Source organism: Amblyomma maculatum, chromosome 3, assembly GCF_055883805.1.
Source record: "Amblyomma maculatum isolate TAMU_Amacu chromosome 3, ASM5588380v1, whole genome shotgun sequence".
NCBI lineage: Eukaryota > Metazoa > Arthropoda > Arachnida > Ixodida > Ixodidae > Amblyomma > Amblyomma maculatum.
The window spans coordinates 26,477,458-26,497,309 of record NC_139346.1 but is presented as its reverse complement, the minus strand read 5'-3'; positions in this window follow the sequence as shown (position 1 = coordinate 26,497,309).

Sequence of the window (19,852 nt, the reverse complement as noted above, 5' to 3'; positions counted from 1 at the left end):
AATGATTCAGCAAGCCACTAACAATTAGCCCAACTCTCAGTTTTAACGAACTTTCTATCTAGTTCCCGGGGTCCTTTTGCCCTATCTGTGTTCATAAACGTACAACCTGATTTCTATTGCCCCTTGCCGAGCAAGGACTGCGTCGTTCGCCTTGAAGAAGGAATTGGTGCCACTTGAGGTTCAGCGGCTGTTCATGCCCTGCCAGCCTTCGGCAGCCCATGCAAGAAGAAATACCAAGACGCTCCGCGCAGAAATTTGGAAGCAGATTCGATTCCATCAAGTGTGTGCGTTTACGCAGCATCACGTACGAACTGCCAGTACACTAATGGGACACTGCGGCGAACATGGTTTCAGGAGGCAGCTGTGGGTACTGAGATCCTTTGGAAACAGTGCCTCCTGACCCTACTCACCTGGAAGAAAACAAAAAGGAGGTGTTGATGAGAACAAGAGTGTTACGCTACTAGCATAGGCAAAGTTGCCAAAAGACGTTTAACGGGTGTTGCTCTGTGGACTGAAGTTCTGTGTGGAGCCATAGCAAACGCCAGTGAGTCTAGTTTCCATGGTTAGGAAAACTGCAGATAATGTGATGCATGATGAAAAACAACAGTGTATTTCTGTGCGTTTGAATTATTTAATGAGTACAAATGGGGACTGCAAATAGTTCTGAGCTTTCGCTTCGTAGTATTGATGCCAGTCTGATGAAGACAAAAAGACAAGCAGAAGACGAAGAAGTTCCACCTCGCGCTCGGACCGTACGTCCCTGGACTTCGCCAACACCAGGCGTTTTGTGTTCATGGCTCTGCGGCCTTCACACGCCTTTTTGTCAACGTTACATCTGGTGGAGAAGTGCTGGGAAGATCTTTCATGTACCGGACGTCCCTTTCAAGCCGCGACTGCAGCCAAGGAAGCACTCCAAGGGTAGAAACGCCTGTTTATCAGGGCAGCCAGCGACTACGTGGCCTATGTCTCGAAATCGGTCCGCTTCCTGATCTACGATCCACAAGTACACAGACTATCAATAGGACTACACAAGAGGTTCCTGCCAATGTCCTGCTTCACCAGCGAGACCACCTCGCTTTCATGGCCTCCCCCATGAAGACGCCGAGGACTGGCTGGACCAGTTCGACCGGGTGGCCACCTTTTTATAGCCTGGGACGCGAGCGCGAATATGCGCCATGTCTACTTTGGCCTGGAGGACTCGGCGAGGGCCTGGAATGTCAATCATGAATCTCGCCTGCAAACATGGGATACGTTCAAAGTAGAATTGCTGCAGGCATTTATTAGCATATTTCGTAAAGAAAAGGCCAATATTCAACTTCAGAATCGCATCCAGCATCCGAACGAAAGCGTGATGGCGTACGCAGAGGAGATGTCCGTCGTGCTGATGCAAACATATCGGAAGAGCGGAAAGTGCGATTATTGATTAGAGGTGTGAAAGAACAGCTCTTCGCTGGTCTCGTTCGCAGTCCGCCAGTAACCGTAGATGCTTTCGTCAGGGAAGCTACTTTCATCGAGAGAGCGCTTGACATGCGGGTACGGCAGTACGAGCGCACAACTGTGGATGCTGTCCACATATACTGAGAGATCCACCGTGTCATCAGGAGGCTCACTGCGTGAGACCATTCGAGCCATTGTGCGCGAAGAGTTGGCGAAACTCTTGCCTACGCCAGCGCAGCCGCAAGTTGCATCGGTCACCGATGTTGTTCGCGAGGAAGTGCAACAAGCTTTGGGTGCCACGCCGCTTCTTGCAAGCGACCTTCCCAGTCCACTTTCCTCCACCGACCCAGGCGCCGCCGAACTGACATCTGGCGAACGGTGGACTGCCAGCCGTTGTGCTACCATTGTGGCGAAGCTGGGCATGTCTGGCGTCGCTGCCCGTACAAAGAGATGGGTCTTCGCGGGTTCCCCTTCGGTGCTTGCTGTCCACAGCCAGGAGAGCGCCCACGAGAGATCGCCGACTGCCTTTCTAAAATTGAATCAGACCGGCGCCGCCGATTACCTTCGCCTCGCCGCTACGATTCCTCCGAGCCGCGGGACCACTCTATAAATTCTCGTAGGGGACACTAGACGCAGCAGTCTCTGGAGGTGTGGCTGCTCGACGACGAAAACTACAAGACCCTCCAACGACGCAAACCATTTCGCCGACGCCGAACAACCCAGAGACAACCACGATTAGCAAGCCGCCCAAGTTAACGGCAAGCCGACAACCCGACCAACTGCGTAGCCCGACAGCTTCTCTATGGCACCGCACCTCTTCGACGCACCGAAGCCGAGACCGGACACATTGACATTACCGCAGCGAGACGTCACCACCAGCTGGTTTAGACCTTTCAGTTGACGGCATTGCCGTAACCGCTTTGGTGGATACTGGGGCAGATTAATCAGGGGATCATTGGCCGCGGCACTCAAGGAGGTTACGACAGCTTGGGATGGCCCACAGATACGTACCGCTGGAGAACATTTGGTTACACCTAGAGCAACGTGCACAGCGCGAGTCAGAGTTCAAGGGCGAACCTTCTCGGCAACGTTTGTTGTGCTAGCGGAGTGTTCCAGAGACGTGATACTGGGTATGGAGTTTCTGACGGAAAACTGCGCCATCATCGACCTGCAATCTCAGTCGGCTCAGTTTTCGACTGAGAATGTCCTCGAAGTTAACTGTGTTCTGCCGGCGCAGCTCCACATTATCGACGAGCACGTGGCTGTTCCCGCTCTATTGTAATGGTGACCGTCTTGTCGCACACCCTTCGGGGATTTGAAGGTGTCGTCGAGAGTAAACCGCCTTTGCTTTTCGACTGCGGCACTGCTGTTGCTCGGGCTGTCGTCATCCTCGAAGATGGCGAAGTTGACTTATCCCGAATTTCACCAACGAACTCCGGTATTTCAATAAGAGAACAACAGTCGCTTGTATTGATGCCATCACTGAGAATAGGTGCGTGCACATTTTAACTTGTGACTCTCGACCGGAACAAGAGGAAGTCACTGACCTGAAGCACAACATAAACCCGGCACTACCGCAGACGGAGCAAGATATCCTGAGAAACCTCCTCAATCGCTATAGAACTACGTGCGCGTCGCTGCCGCGCGTGGGTCGAACACACCTTGTAAAACATCGTATTATTACTGACGATACAGTACAGCCACTCCGACAGTCACCCTATCATGTCTCAACTAAAGCACGTGCCGCAATTATCACTCAAGTTAAAGAAATGCTTGATCACGACGTTATTTGACAATTCCAGAGCCCCTGGGCAGCTCCTGTCGTCCTTGTCAAGAAGAAAGACGGCACATTACGGTTCTGTGTTGACTACCGACGATTGAACAATGTAACTAAAAAGGTTGTTTACTCCCTGCCCAGAATCGATGACGCTTTAGATCGCCTATGCAACACCAAGTATTTCTCTTCCATGGACCTCAAATCTGGGTACTGGCAGATCGAGGTAGACGAGAGGGACCGCGAGAAGATTGCATTTATTACTCCAGACGGGCTGTACAAGTTTCAAGTTATGCCGTTCGGCCTTTGCTCCGCGTCAGCGACCTTTCAAAGGCTAACAGATAACGTCCTCGCGGACCTGAAATGGCAGACGTGTCTCGTATACCTGGACGATGTGATCGTCTTCGCCAAAGTTTTGCAGAGCACATTCGTCCCCTCGAGGTGGTACTGCAAGCTATAAAGTCCTCCGACCTTACATTAAAGGCAGACAAATGTCACTTCGCCTACGAAGAAATGAAATTTTCAGGCCACGTCGTCAGCAAGGAAGGGGTCCTTCCTGATCTCGAGAAAAATGCTGCCATCGCGAATTTCCCGCCGCCACGAGACCAGAAGGAACTTCGGCGCTTTCTCGGGTTATGTGCGTACTACCGCCGCTTTGTACCAAATTTCTTAAGAATCGCAGCGCCCCTTACGTATCTCACCAAGGCAGATGTGCAGTTCCAACGGGAAACACCACGGAAGTAGGCATTTCAGCACCTTCAACGCCGCCTTCAGTCACCAGCCGTACTGGCGCGTTTTGATGAACACGTTGATACGAAGGTACACACCGATGCGAGTAATTTTGGTTTGGGCGCTATCCTAGTTCAGGTCCAAAAGGGTCAACAACGTGTACTTGCTTACGTAAGTCGTTCTTTGTCGAAGGCCGAGGGCAGTTATTCTGCCACTGAAAAAGAGTGCCTCGCCATTGTGTGGGCAATTATGAAGTTGAGGCCATACCTGTACGGGAGACCTTTCAAAGTAGTGACGGATCACCAGGCTCTTCGTTGGTTAGCCAGTATCAAGGATCCATCCAGACGCCTTGCACGATGGAGTCTGCGCCTACAAGATTGTCACATCACAGTGACCTACACATCCGGTCGCAGACATTTGGACGCAGATTGTCTTTACCTGCTCCCGTAGAGCCTGCCTCAACTGATGCAGGCGAAGACGAGGAAGTCTTCGTCAATGCAGTGGGCTCTAAAGACTTTGTCGTGCACCAACGCACCGATCCTGATCTCCAGGCAATAACGGACTATCTGCAAAATGCTAGCGGCAGAGTTGCCGTAGCTTACCGGCGCGCTTTATCCTCTCTCTGCCTACGCGACGACGTGCTTTTCAAGACTTTTTCCCCAAGAGTCAACATTACTTGCTTGTCGTACCTACGAACCTCCGCAACAAAATTTTGCATACCTGCCACGACGAACCAGCTTCTGGCCACCTTGGAATCACGAGAACACAAGCCAGAATCCGAGAAAAATACTACTGGCCTCGTCTGGAACATGACGTTACGAATTACGTTCGCAGTTGCCGTGACTGTCAGCGCCGAAAGATTCCTCATGTCAAGCCAGCCGGCTTCCTAAAACCCATAGAACCTCCCTCCCAGCCGTTTCAGCCAATCGGGATGGATTTGTTAGGACCATTGCCTACCTCAAGCTCCGGACAAAAGTAGATAATAGTCGCCACCGACTACCCGACATGTTACGCGGAGACAGCGGCTCTTCCGAGTGGAACTGCTATTGAAGTCGCAAAATATTTCTACTGCAAATCGTCCTGCGCCACGGTGCTCCTCAGATTGTGATCACGGATCGAGGAGCCTTTTCTGCTTAGCTTATTCAGCATATAGCATAGTCCCACGAGTCACCGCAGGGCTACTTCCTACCATCCCCAGAAGAACGGATTAACCGAAGGTTTAAACAGAACGCTTGCCGACATGCTTTCAATGTATGTCGACGTTCAGCACAAAACGTGGGATTCTGTCATACCTTACGTAACGTTCGCGTATAACACAGCCATCCAAGAAACGACCAATATGACGCCGTTTAGCCTTGTATATGGCCGTCAAGTCACCACAACACTCGACGCCATGCTACCCCATGTCGACGACCACCCCAATGATGACGTTGCGTACCTTTTGCAACGTGCTGAAGAAGCCCGCCAGCTCGCTAAGTTGCGCATCCGTGTGCAGCAGGTGCAGAATTCGCGACGCTACAACCTGCGGCACCGCGAGGTTGAGTATCAGACGGGTTATCTTGTCTGGGTTTGGTCGCCAGTTCGACGACGCGGACTTAGCAAAAAGCTCTTGCGTCGCTACTTCGGTTCTTACCGAGTTCTACGCGGCGTTGGCGCTCTCAACTATGAAGGTCTTCCTCACGAGGCCCCACGATCAAGTCGTGCCGCACGCCCAGAGATGGTCCACGTCGTTCGACTCAAACCTTATCACGCCAGGACGTTCTTCCTGTGAGTAGGTGAATTGCCTCGAGCATCGGGTCGATGCTTCCTCACCGGGGGAGCTAATGATGCCAGTCTGATGAAGATAAGGAAGACAAGCAGAAGACGACGACGTTCCCTCTGGCGCTCGGACCGTACGTCCCTTGACTTTGCTAACACCGGGTTCTTTGTGATGCCTGCTCTGTGGCCTTCACACGCCTTTTCGTCAACGTTACAGTATAACCGATTATCTAAAGTGGAATGAACTTGCTTTGTTAACGACTGAAAGTGAAGGACGTTTTGAAGCCTTAACGGACGATATGTACCAGAAACAAGCGAAAGAGGCTATTTGTAAGACTTTTGGCCGTTATTTGGCCGTAATAATAAGACTTTTGATCCGTTCAAAAGGATCACGGTAGTAAAGAAGGAAGGCCTGGCTCTATGTGAGGGACTTAACCTGAAGGCTTTGGAGAATCAGGTGGATAATGCTGACTAGAATAGCCTAAGAATGTTCTTTTCCGTAAAAACCCATAACCAAGGGCTACCCTTTCGAGCCATAGTATCGGAGCAGGGTTCCTGCCAAAGAGCTCTTTCAAGGTTCTTGCAAATTGAACTGAAGCTTCTTACTGTAATGGATCCTTTTAGCATCAGGAATGCGGGGGATATGGTTAAATTCTTGGAAAAACAATACAAGACACCATTTGTGAACTTCGCTTTCTATATTTACTTTGAAAATGTGCTTTTTAACAGCCCGATGCCAGAACTAATTGATTCAGTCCGCGACCTCAGAGAAAATGGGGCCGCAGTAGATTTTCCAAACGTTTGTGGATTGTCGATTAGGAGCCTTTTCGATTTATTTGCCTGCAACAGTCGTGCGGTGCAGAGATGAATGATTTATCCAGAAGAAAGGAATTTGTATCGGTTCTTGCTTAGCTCTAATTTTGACCATTATATTTTTAGCAGAGTGTGACAAGCGGATTGCTGCGTGTTTAGATAGTGTTGTGAAATGTGTTAGATATGTTGATGACTATCTGGTGTTTCTTAAGCTGAAGTTTCCAGGAAAGGAGGGCCCTTGTATAGTGTTTTAGAGGTGTTTAATGTGTGTTCTGGGGGGCTTCGATTATCTATGATATTCTAAGAAATGGCTGTATCCAGTTTTCAGAATTGTCAATCTGCATCACGGAAGAGCGCACATGCTGAGCCTATAAGCCGCGTTCTAAAAACAGGTTTTAAACTATACTTTGGCACATTCGAAGTTGGTGAAGCATGGCATGGTGATGAATGGCCTACATGCGGCAGTGAAAAAGTTGTGCACGCATAACATGGAAGTCAGTATTCTAGAGTAAGCTACCGTTTGGTCAAGGCGGGCTATCCCCACGAAACGGTGACTGCGGTGGTAGAAGTAATGCTAAGGGAGCTTAATCTCGCCCTTAGTGGTGCGAAAATGAAGCATCTGCAGAACGCCAGAATCGGTGGATGGCAATCTTTTATATCCATCGTGTTTCCCTCCCCCTCAAAAAAGCGGCACTGTAGTGTGGTCTGGGGCTCTTGATAAGCTGGTACGGCTATGTTCCGCTGTCGCTGAAACGAAGAAGCCAAACTGCAGCAAAATGCACGAATCTATATTTGTGATGTGTAGAATGGAAGTCGTGCACACAAATATGCTTTCCTGAGGCAAATTATGTATTGTCCAAACTGGAAGGTGCGTGAATGGCGGCATAAGAGAACAACGTAGGGCTGTTGAATCACTAGCCGGAGGATCAGAATTAGTTAAGCATTGCAAGAGTTGTGACGATTGTTTCTCAGTATATGATACTACGTCCGTGATGCATGTGGGAACCCAGAAAAAGGAAAGGTAAATTATTGAAGCTGTCAAATTGATAAGGCGGGAGACGTGCGTTAGCACTCATTCCATTGCGCTGACAGGAAAAGAAATCATTTATCTTCGTAATCGTATGCCACGCCGGAAAAGGGGAGTCTTGTGCAGCGAAGCCGTGAATCACGATGGCATCTGCGTGTACTGATTGATTGTTATATATATATATATATAGTAAAAACTCAGTAAAAACTATTTTCAAGCTAGAGGGTGTCTAGTAGCAGCATCCAAAAACAAGCGACATAGAACGGCAACGCATACACCAGCCCTGGTGCATAACACACTATTTTCAATAAAGAAAATGCGTATAAACACTACGTAAAAGTAGAGCAAATTATGAGAAGAAAAATCTATTAGTGTGGCAGTTTGCCTTGTTGGTACACATGTCAAAAAAAATTGCGCAGGGACAGAATAGGGATGTGAAACAGAGACACTTCTGTGTGTCCTTTCACGTCCCTGTTCTGTCTCTGTGCTATTTTTGTTTGTCATAAGAATGAAAGCAAGAGTCACTTCCACGTGTAGCTCACAAAATGCCAGTACATGCTGCACTCATAATAAAGCACACAGGCCGAAGCAAACTGGGCTTGTATGACTTTGGCAGCAGTAACACCCTCGTAGTAATAGTAGCAGTAACAAGATGAGTAGAGGCTGCAGTAGCAGCAGTAATAACGACAGTAATATCGAACAGCCGTAGCAATAGCTTAACCCTTTGTAGGGCAATGGGACATATACATCCCACTTTTTACGCCGCAGAAAAGGGCTCTTCAAAGGCATTGGGACGCTTGCATCCCGTTTTTTACTGTGCTGCCATCTACCAGCGGATGCTGTAATTACTCCTGGAAGTAGTTTTGCTGCTTCTACGACAGGTGGTGCTAGGCGTCCGTTGTTTGGAAAATTGTGTCTCCGTTCGGAAAGGCGAAGAATTTTTTTCCTGGTGTGTCTCCAAACAAGAATAATTCGAGATGTCAGGTGAGTGTTTCCGTTTCTGTGCTTCAAAACTGAGCCCAGTAGCTTCTTTTAATCGCATTTTTTGAGGAATAAAAGCAATACTTAGCCTGAAAATCTTGTATAAATACGACCACCCTTAGAAAACAGCATGAAGTATGCTAGGCCTAACTTCCCGCTTTTCGGTGACGATGTGTTGAGGGATACGTTACTCAAACTTTTGTATTTTGTTTGCTCTTGAAAACGCAGATAAACGATTCCTAACGGCAGCAGAAGCGCTTGAGCTATATTTTAGCCTTCCGGACGACCCCACTTCGAGTGACTCGGATGAGGATACAGACGACGACTTCGTACCCGAGCTCGCTCCGCCGGACTCGGATGAAGAAAGCGGCGACGATGGAGCAGCAGCTTCAACAAGCAGACATAAAAAGCGCAAGGCTACTTACACCAGAAAGACAAGAAAACGAACGAAAGCGCCTGAAGTTTCTGCTGAAGAAGAAGTCGAAGAGGAGCCTGGTTTCTGGGGTAGCAGCGAACCGGAGCATGCCGTCCGCGACCCGAAAATTTGGGACCCACAGTTCTCATCAAAATCACCGACGACGCCATGTGAAGCTTTTGCTCTATATTTTGACGACAGTGTCATGCATACACTAGTAACAGAGACAAACCGGTTTGCAAAGCAGAAAGACCGCAAGCACTGGAAAGAGCTGACAATTGATGAACTTCGCGCATATTTTGGCATACTGCTGCTGATGAGCACCAATCCAAGGCATCAAATGTATCTATACTGGAGCAGCGACAGTTTCTTCAATTGCCCTGACATATCAAGGGTCATGTCATTCCGCCGTTTTCAAAACATTATGAACTGTTTACACATCAACAACCTCACCAAAGAAAAAAAGAAAGGTGAAGACGGGTACGACAGATTGTCGAGAGTACGCCCTCTCATACAAGCGCTGAATGCCAGCTTCAAGCGGCAATACACTCCGTCTTCCCATCAAGCCATTGACGAGAGCATGATACGCTTCAAAGGGCGGTCATCTTTGAAGCAATACCTCCCTATGAAGCCAATAAAACGCGGATATAAGGTTTGGTGCCGCGCTGACTCCCAGACAGGATACCTGATTGATTTTCACGTTTATGAAGGGAAAGGTGCCGACCGCCCAGCCGGCATGGGTCTCGGAGAACATGTTGTGCTCTCCCTGCTTGATGGTGTGGAGCCTGGCACACAGCTATATTTTGATAATTTTTTTACATCCACACGGCTAATGGAGGCCTTGAAAGAAAAGGGAATTCTGGCAGCGGGGACCGTTCGAACAAATCGCAAGGATCTCCCTGAAGAAATCAGACATGATAACAAGCTGCAAAAGGGTGACTATGTATGGCGGACAAAAGGAAACATAGCGGCTTACCAGTGGAAGGATACGAAAAACGTCCACGTACTTTCCAACTTTCATCACCCGAATGACACTGCGGACGTTGTTCGAAAGCTCGCCAATGGCTCGTCCGTGTCTGTCCAATGCCCAAAGGCTATCTCAGACTACAACACCTGGATGGGTGGAGTCGACAAGTTTGACCAGAGGAGAAATGCGTATCCGGCAGACAGAAGATCTAAGAAGTCCTGGTACCGAATTTTCTACTTTCTGCTGGATGCAGCAGTAGTGAATGCTTTCCTCCAAATGAAACAAGACAATCAAATGAGCTACCTGTGGTTCCGGCTGGTCCTCGGTCGCCAGCTGATAAACGGCCAAACCTTCAAAGGCTCTAACAATCGCCCTTATAAAGCCAACAAAGAAGGTACCAAAAACGGACAAAAAATGGTAGGAGTTGAGGACGAAGTCCGATTTCTGGGAGGTGGACACCACCCTCAGAAGGTCGCGAAAAGGAGGCGATGTCGCTGGTGCTCGAGTACCAAGAAAGAAGCTCGCACCAGTCTTTTGTGCTCTGCATGCAATGTGCCGCTTTGCGCAACATGTTTTGGGCCTTTTCATGCTGGTCGGAAGTAAACTGAAAGCCCTTGAGAGGCAATGGGACGAATACGTCCCACTTCCTGAAATTCCACTGAGTGTCAGTGGGACACATATGTCCCACTTTTATTTAATAAACTACTTGTTTATATGGCATGAAATTTCGTGCAAACTATTTCTGTTGGCTTCGTTTAGTCAAATAACACAACACTTTTCTTAGTTTCTGAAAAAAATATACCGTGCCTTACAAAGGGTTAAGCAGTAGCGCTAGCATTTACTTCGGCCTCCCCGCGCATGAGCAAATCCGACAAACATTTTAGCGCCTGAGTTGCTGTCCGAGCCACATATTCCACTAGCTATTCAGCAGCTATCCGTTGCTCAATGGTACCTCCTGGCCAGCACCTTCTGTTTCAATGTTATAGGTCAGGTATTCCTACTTACTTTTTGCAGCGATGGCAGCTAAAGTACGCTGTATTTTCAGTGCGAATGTTCGCAGTATAGGAGTGGTAGAAGCAGGGATGCAGTTAGATCAATCTCACAGTGACGGTGGTATCAAGGAGTGTAGAGCAGCCTAGTTGTAATGACAGTTGTAACAATAGCAGCAGTACAAGGAAGAGTAATCTCAGTGACACTAACGGTAGAGTGGATCGAGATGAATTGGACAAGTGCACTATGTCGAAGTAAACTGAACAAAAGTTGAGGGTAGCATCCTTCCTCTTGCCATTTTTGCTACATTTAGCCCAAACAAAGGCATCTCACTTGTCGGAGCATTGACTCTCGTAACTGTATTGGACTCGCTGACCTAAACTATTGGAGCTTTTTTGTCTTTAGCGTTTGTATCATCTCATGTCAACTGTACGACAGTTCTCGGTATTTCTGTGTCATGTATGTTCTTTATTTTTGAGTTTATAGTGTGCTTTATGTCCCTGGATCTAATTTATTTGCTGTTCTACTACAGTATGCTGTAATTATGATGCCTGCCATATTGCTCTGCTAGCATTTGTTGTCTTTGTTGCTTGCTGCTGTAGACTGTATTAGAGAACTGTGACCTCGTAATACATAACCGCATTTTGTCACACTTCTGTCTCTTATTCCTGAAAGTGAACTACTGAGAACCTCCATTCTACCCTTTCTTTCTTGTTGGAGACTTATTAGCAGTAGTAGTAGTTATGCTTTGCTTTTAGGTTCCTTCACACTTATTGTTATGTGGCTTATCATTCCCAAGCGATTCACGCAATACGGAAGAGCTCCAGATAGTTTCTAGAAGCTGGCATACTTCAACATGCACTCACACAATGCTCAGGCGCCATGAGTTTTGCCTCGATAAAGGCGGCCACCGCGGTTGGAATTGAACAAAACCTGCTTGCAGTAAAGTCAAGTGATCAATCGAAAAATCACCTTGGTGGGTCGCAGGTGTAGTAGTGCTGTAATTAGGTAGCGGTGGTTTATATGCTCTTAGCAATCCCTTACGGAAATGCCATATCTGGACTTATAAAAAAATCCAGATCAGGTATATCAGCAATTGGGCAGATATGGTATATTAGGACAGATCTGGGCCAGATAAGGCATATCCGGTTGTATATGCCTGATCTGCCTGATTCCTGATTTCGAGTACCAGATAAAGCATATCTGGTCAGATATGCCTTATCTACTTAATTCCTGATTTGAAGATCTAGCCCGCATGGCATGTAGGTTTTGAACTACAGATCTATATATCTGCATATCAACATAACACTTTATTGCAACACACTCAAGACAATTTCAGTATTCCAGCTAAACGTCCCGCAGGCTCAAGTTTGCCAAAGGAAACCTGAAATTCCCATTTTATTTCAAACCTTACAGGAAAACAGCTTTGAAATCACAGGTTTTCTTTTTTCCCTGCCTATATAGAATCGCTCAAAGACGGGCCTGAATTACGTGGGTATAATACCGAGGGTCAAAGACGTGCTCATCCGTTAGTAAATATTGAGATTCTACTCATTTACGCGCGATATTATAACAATTTATTTTATATTACAATTACATTTTTCATGGACTCTAATTTGACACAGAAAAACGACGCCAATTAAGCAAAGAGCAGCGCCGCGGTGGTGCAGTGTTAAGGCGCCAGTCCCCAGGTGGTCGAAATTACGCCGTAGCCCTCCATTCCGGCTCCCCTTTCTCTCTTTCTACTTTCACTCCCCACTCCCTTCATTCCCTTACGGCACAGTTCAGGTGTCCACAGAGCAAGTGTGATAATTGGTTCACAGGAAAGGAAAGGCGCAGTATCTGTCACACTTTTCTGTGGACACCTGAACCATTCATAAGGGAAGGGAGCAGGTGGGAGGTAAAGTGGAAAGAAAGAAAGCGGAGCAGTAGTGAGAACTACGGAGTAAATTCAACCACCTGGTGATCTTTAACGTGCGCTGACATTGCGCAGACATGGACGCCTCTTCGTTTCGCCTCCATCAAGGAGGAGGAATCAACATTTATTGTGCCCGAAATCATTCGGTGGTGCATGCAGGCACTGTACGGGGTGGTTAACTATAGTTGCGGGACCCCATATGTTCCCACCCCGCCGGGGTGGCGCAGTGGTTACGACGCTCGACCACTGTTCCCAAGGACGCGGGATCGAATCCCGGCCTCGGCGGCAGCTTTTCGGTGGAGGCGAAAAGCAAGGCGTCCGTGTGCTGTGCGATGTCAGTGCACGCTAAAGAACCCCAGGTGGTCGAAATTTCCGGAGTCCTCCACTACGGCGTCTCTCATAGCCTGAGTTGCTTTGGGACGTTAAACCCCACAAACCAACCAACCAACCATATGTTCCCAGCAACTCCTGGCCCCTGTCCGTCAGTGCGAGCTGGATGGATAGGGCGGGGCTGGATAACAAGGTCTCCCATCGCTCAAGGGGATTGCCGGGAAGGGGAGGAGGGGGATGGGGTTTTGAGTTTTTTTGCATTCTGCCGAAATGTGCGGCAGGATGCCTTTTTCTTTTTTGCAAAAAGGACAGAGCATATCGTGTTCCGCAGGGTACATGCGGTTCATCAGTACGGGATGCACAAGCGATCCCGCCTGCGCTCGACGCAGGATCGCCTGTTGTTGCCTGGGGAGTTTGTAATGCGGTTCTGGCAGTCTGCACCTTTCCTCTCGGTACATACGGGTTATCTCCTGAAAGCTGGCATCCGGATGCGGTAGCTCTTCCGGCTCGTGCTCGCCCCGGATTGACATTTCGGAACGCAGCCGCCGTGGTCGGGTTCGAACCCGGGTACTCCAGTACAGTAGTCGGGCGTCTTATTACTGCACCACCACGGCGAGGCCAGAGCAAGTGTGACCTTTCCCTTGAACCAATTATTAATGAAACTAGGACACGCAGAAACGCAAACGTACAAAACTTGTGCCTTTGTTTTATTCAGTTTCTGTTGGTCAGTTTGTTTTCCCTTGTCGCTTGCTTTCTTATACAGAGAATACAGTTTGACGTGCACATTTTAGAGCGCAGCTCTTTGGCGGCCGTTCCTTGGTTTCGCGGCGGCGTCGGCGTCGGCCTCGTAACCAGTTCCACCCCCCTTTCAGCCCCCCCCCCCGTTCGAGCCGGCGCTTTGGCCACCGGAGCCTCGCAGGAGGAGGGGGGGGTACATTCAGCGGCGAATGATGAGGGCAGGAGCGCGCGCAGCTACCGGAGCACACGAGGAAAAAAAAGGGGGTCGCTGGAGGCAGCGCTAGGAGCGACTGACTGACGTCGCTAGCTAGTCAACACAACATGCTGCGTAGAACACAGTCGCCGCCATTGTGAAAGAGGAGACCCCCCCCTCTTCCTGAGTGGAGGCGAGGGTGCTCTCCGGTTGCGGAAACTCCGACCCGCAGTTCGTCGCTCGCCTCTGAAGGGAGCGGCCGCACGCTCCGTTGCCTCCCGACCAGGCGCGCTTCCTCTCGCGTCAGTCGCCTTTCAGCTCTCGGTGGGGGCGGGTGTGTGCGGCGCTCGCTCCGGCGAGCTCGTGCGCGCCCGCTCTCACCGAGCGCTCGCTCGCCTTCGCCTCCCTCCGGCGCTGGCTCGCCCTGCTCGCCCCGTCGCAACTTCCGTCCTCCGGTGCTCTGGTTGTTACCGGCGCACCTCCCTGGTCCTTTGGATCATCCCTGCTGGTTCTTCCAGCCCTCCAGCCGAAGCGGAGCCCGGACCCGTCTCCCAGCCCAACCCCCGACCCTTGGGCGTGCGAGTGTGTCCCGTGCTGCGGGCATTGCCAGGTCTGTCCCTGCCAGCACACCCTCCTCCCTTGAGGAGTTATCGGTGCGGCCCCCTTTGACCTTGGTCTTCGCCTGTGGCGCACCGACGTCGCCCTCGCCCGAGGCGAGCCCCAGTGCTGGAACGGACTCGTGGTTCTTCGCCAAGGCTCCCTGCTGCTCCTTCGGGGGCACAGTCCTGCTGGCCTATGCCAGTTTCCCGCTGACCGCAAAGTTCGCGGGCCTCGGCGCGTCCAGCGTCACCTGCCGCTTCCGCGGCCCTCCCTGCTGCTTCGGCAGCAATCCCGGGATCTTCCTGCTCTCGGGCCTCGACGCGCCGCCCTTCCCGGCGGTCCTTCCAGCGTCACCCGCCGCGCCTCAGCCTTGGCTGAAGTACCACTGCGGTCCCTTCCGCTGCCTCAAGGATTTCCCAAGAGACAGTGTCCCGTGTGCCTGTCGCGCACGGGCCTAGGAGTGCCATCTCCCGAGATGCCCCTACCCGCCGCGCCGCTGCCAAGGCAGCGGTTTCCCAGCGGTCCTCCCAACTGCCACCCGGACTTTCCGACGTGGCAGCGCACTGCAGACCATCTGCAGTCACCCCGGCGTCCTGATCTGTCACAGGAAAAGGACGCTTGCCGAGCAGCATGCTGCTCGCACCAAAGCCGAACCTGCACTGTGTGGTGACTTACCTGTGGTGGCTGTGCTTCTTCTGTGTGCTACCCGTTGGGCGCCCAGGATAGCCCTCTGTTTTCTGCGGACCTCGTCGCAGTGCTGCCGTTCTTCGGCCCCCGACTCTGCGGACTTGCTCGCGCGTCCTCCCCCTCCCTTCCCAACCCTCCCCTATCCCATTCCCCTGGGCACCAAGAGTGCCGCCGCTAGCTCAGGCTGGCATACGTCGTGCCCAGTACCCCATCCCCCATCATCATAGTCACCACCACCACCAAGTATGCGGCCGCACCGAGACGACCGGTCCGGAGGGGGATACAATAGCGCTCGCATCCTTCATCCGCAGAAAGCAACCGTACAGCGGCGGATCACGGTGCGTGCATCCCGTTCTCACTCGCTTCCAGGCTCGCTTCACTCGCTAGCGGCGTCAGCGAGTCCCTGCTATCTGTTCGTTGCGCAACGTTCCTATGGACCCACGCGCTGCCTCCCGCAACCTCCGGATAACTCAATTGCTCTCTTCATTTCTCGGACCACAAAGCTTCTTTCATGACAGCCAAGAACTGTTAGTGGAGTGTTTCTTGAAGGAATACGTGTGAAAAATTAAAAAAAAAAACAAGTATGTAGTGCTTATGTGCCTTGCTCGAAATTCTTGCCTCTTTTTTTTCTCTATTGGTTCACGGGAAAGGAAAGGCGCAGTATTTGTCACATTTGCTCTGTGGACACCTGAACCGCGCCGTAAGGGAAGGGAGGAAGGTGGGAGTGAAAGTGGAAAGACAGAAAGGGGAGCCGTAGTGGAGGGCTACGGAGTAATTTTGACCCCCGGGGATCTTTAACGTGCCCTGACATCGCACAGCACACGGACGCCTCTTCGTTTTGCCTCAATTTATCGAAAAGATGAAACAGCTGATGAGCTGCGCTCAAATTTCGCATTAGGAAGTAACATAATCGTGGGCATTTTTTTCCAAGTTCTTGTTGGCCATTTGAGTTTTCCATCGTCACTTGCTTTGCTCTTGCAGGGAAGCTCAGGAAAGTTGAGGAAAATTGTTTGCTGTGTTTTCTTTTGACACCTGTGCTTCTGCTTACACTTCAGATACATTTTGCTTCTTGAAGTGACGTGTTTGTTGTACCAAATTATCAGCCGTTCGAGACAAAAAGAGTCAATGCATTTTTTGCTGGCCAATATGGCGTGGTGAGGGGTGGTTGTCAGGTGTCAGCTGGTTCTTATCGATGCATTGAGCGGGTGTCCCTGTGTGTTTCACGTCGGGGGCGTCCCGTGACTTGGTCACCATTGCACCAGCAACGTCATGGAATCCATAGAAGACTTTCTTCCTCGATATTGTTGTCCCTGCGGGGAGCAGTCCCGAGACCGTCGTTGACGCGGCGTCCTCAATAGTGGGTTTACCTGAAGTCTACTGTGTGCAGCATATGGCTGCCCAGTCCTTTCAAGTGACAGTGAAGAGCATGGCATTTATGACTCTAATCAACGACGCCAGCTGCCTCGTCAAAAGCAGCGAGCGCATCCCAATTGTTCGTGTAGGGCTGCAAGGGACAACCGTGGCCTGCCTGTACCTGCCGTCATACGTTTCTAACGAAACGCTCGTCCAGGTCCTAAGCCAACATGGCAAAGTCGTGTCCGTCACTGCGGGCCATATGGGCTGCCGAAAGGGTCTTTGAGACGAGGAATGTGCGGGTGCAGATGTCATCCACGTCACCAGTACCGAAATATCTACGCGTCGCTAGCCATCGCGTTACCTTTGACTACAGAGGTATGCAGCGTGCTTGACGGAGGTGTGGCTCCGCGGACCACTTTAGGGTGCAGTGCGCAGCGCCTTTTTGCACTCACTGGGGTGTCCATGGTCACCAAGGCGAAGATTGTGCCCTGCCCTGCCGACGCTGCTGTGATGACCGCCCGACCGTGACATGCCCTGTGCGCCGTTCCTATTCGGACGCGGCGGCAAGTGCGTTTTTTTTTGCGAAGTTCATTGCCTCAGGGCATAAAAGGAATGTTATGATGGATGAAGGGTGTGGTCAAATAAATGAAAAAAGGTTGGCTGATGCAATGAAATCGAGGAGTGAACGATGATGCGGTCCCAGTGTCCAAACAGCATATGACTGTGGATTATGGGGGGAGGGGCCAGCTGCCACCAGGTGCCGGATCCGCGTTGGCTTCAACGCTGGACAATCCCACAGTAGGTCATAGATGTCAGCTTCTATATTACTATACTTGTAGATGAGGCACCCAGGGTGTGGATATAAATACCGAAATTGTGGCCACTTTCGGATCACTGCTGGTGTTAGGGCCACCCCAACTCTAATCCTCCGAAGCGCCACCTCCTCTGCACGGGTTAGACCGCGGGGGAGGCTTACCGTTAGGGCGTCCGTCTCGGCTGCGGGAGGTGGTTCGTTCGAAACCCGCCGCCGGACACCCACCGGTAAAAATGGGTACAAGCGTCCCCCGGCCTGGCGCCCGGCTCTCAAAGGGGTGTGCGCTTGGAAGAGGCTCCGCAAACCCCGCTGCGCTCCTTCTGGGGCAAAATAGTTTCGAACACTTCAGCCTGCAAAGGTGGTTCGAGTTACCGTGTTTCACGGGGTTCAAAATTGAAAACGAGTCGTGTCCTGCACACGCGAAAACTCAGAAAAGCCTTGTTTCAAGTGCGAAACGCTTTAAGCCAGCGTGTCGAAAGACGTAAAGGTTCACTGTCACTGATGAAGTTCACTTCTCAGAGATCACTGCAGTCCCATGGCAAGACTGGATTTCCGGCATGTCTGACTTTGGGGGGGAAAAAAAAGGGCCACATAAAAGGCTTTTGTCGCACGAGGCGGACTTATTGTTGTCCGATGGCTGAACGAATCACTGCCACATCGGCGCAACTATTTGGGCCGTGGCACCTTTTACAAAGCATTTCACCCCAGAAAAGCCGAGCACCAGGCCGGGGGAAAGCTTGTACCCATTGAAAAACCGGTGGGTAACCGGTGGCACCAGGGATCGAACCCGGTACCTCCCGAATGCGAGGCGGATGCTCTACCACAAGGCCACCGCTTTTTTTTTCTTTATTGCCGACTTTGACATTTGAAAGTGAAATCACAAAATACAATATATAAAACGCGTAAGCCAGGCTTCGGCAAACACGAATTAAAATTCTCTCAGCGACACCAAAACATCAAGCAAGGTAATCCATTCTGGTGGATCAGGGAGTGCTCGGTAACACTCTCTTAGTGAAACGACACTTTCGACAAAATGCTCGCGAACAGGACGCACGACAAGATCAGCATGTTCAAATTGCATCCTCGTTTTCCATATTGAGTGCAGGCCCAGAAGCATAATCAAATCATATGGTATATCCTGTGATGTTTCTATCGGCAAGAACCTTATTCCATATGGATCGAGTGGTAACTGTTTCTTAAGCGTGCGCTGTAAAACATCCCAGTGAAATATTGGGTCCCAGCAGTCAAGGAAAACATGCTCTATTGTTTCAGGTTTTTTGCATAAAAAACAATTGGTAGTCCAGGGTACGAAGATGCCTTTGCTATGAAGCCATGTCTTAACGGGTAGCGTGTTAGTGCGCAATTTAAAGAAAAAAGTTTTGACTGAAGATGTTACCGGCATTCTTTTAACTCTTTTAAGGACGTCTTGTGCGGGGCCTCCACGGTATGGCAAACTGTACAATGGCTGGGGAAGCATTATGTCAGTGAGGTCTCTATAGAGTTTCTTCTTGGTGACATTGCACAGATATTCATGAGAGAAACGCACATTTAACAACCTATAAGCAGATATCCAGCCACGGCACCGCACATGTTTTGACATGACAACACCACGAACCCTGGAATGAGTCTGCTGAGCCTGACTTGAATCACTGTCCGGAGAAATGGATTGTTTTGGTCGCGTAGATAAACGTAGGCAGCCCGCATGTTGCATAAGGTTCTGGATGAAGCTTACGAAATAAAAAGAGTGCCCCTGTCTTTTACAACTTCGCACATTGTGCTCATACCAAAGAGTGATGATGCGGATAAACGTTTGTTGGTAGGGCCCTATCGTCCGATCAATCTTACTAACGTAGACTACAAGATTTTTATGAAAGCTCTGGCCAAACGCTTGCAGTCAGTGACAACAACTTTAGTTGGACCGCACCAGACTTGTGTCATAAAAGGCAGAAGTATAGCAACTAATGTCCATGTTGCTCGGAGTATTCTTGTGTGTTGCGATGCATTTGGTGACCGCGTAGCTATGATGCAGCTCGACCTGGCGAAGGCGTTCGACCGTGTATCGCACGAGGTCCTGCTATGCGTTTTGGAGCATTCGAACGTCGGTACTGTTATAACCGAGGGAGTGAGAATGGCCTACACGAACTGCTCAACGCGAGTCATAGTAGACAGAGAACTCACTGGCAGCCTGCCAGTTTTGTCGTCCGTGAGGCAAGGATGTCCGCTGTCACCCTTGCTGTTCGCTGTTTACCTCGAGCCACTGTGTTTGGCCATTGCAAATAGCCAACTTATAACAGGTTATAGACTGCAGGCGGCCCATGTTAAAAT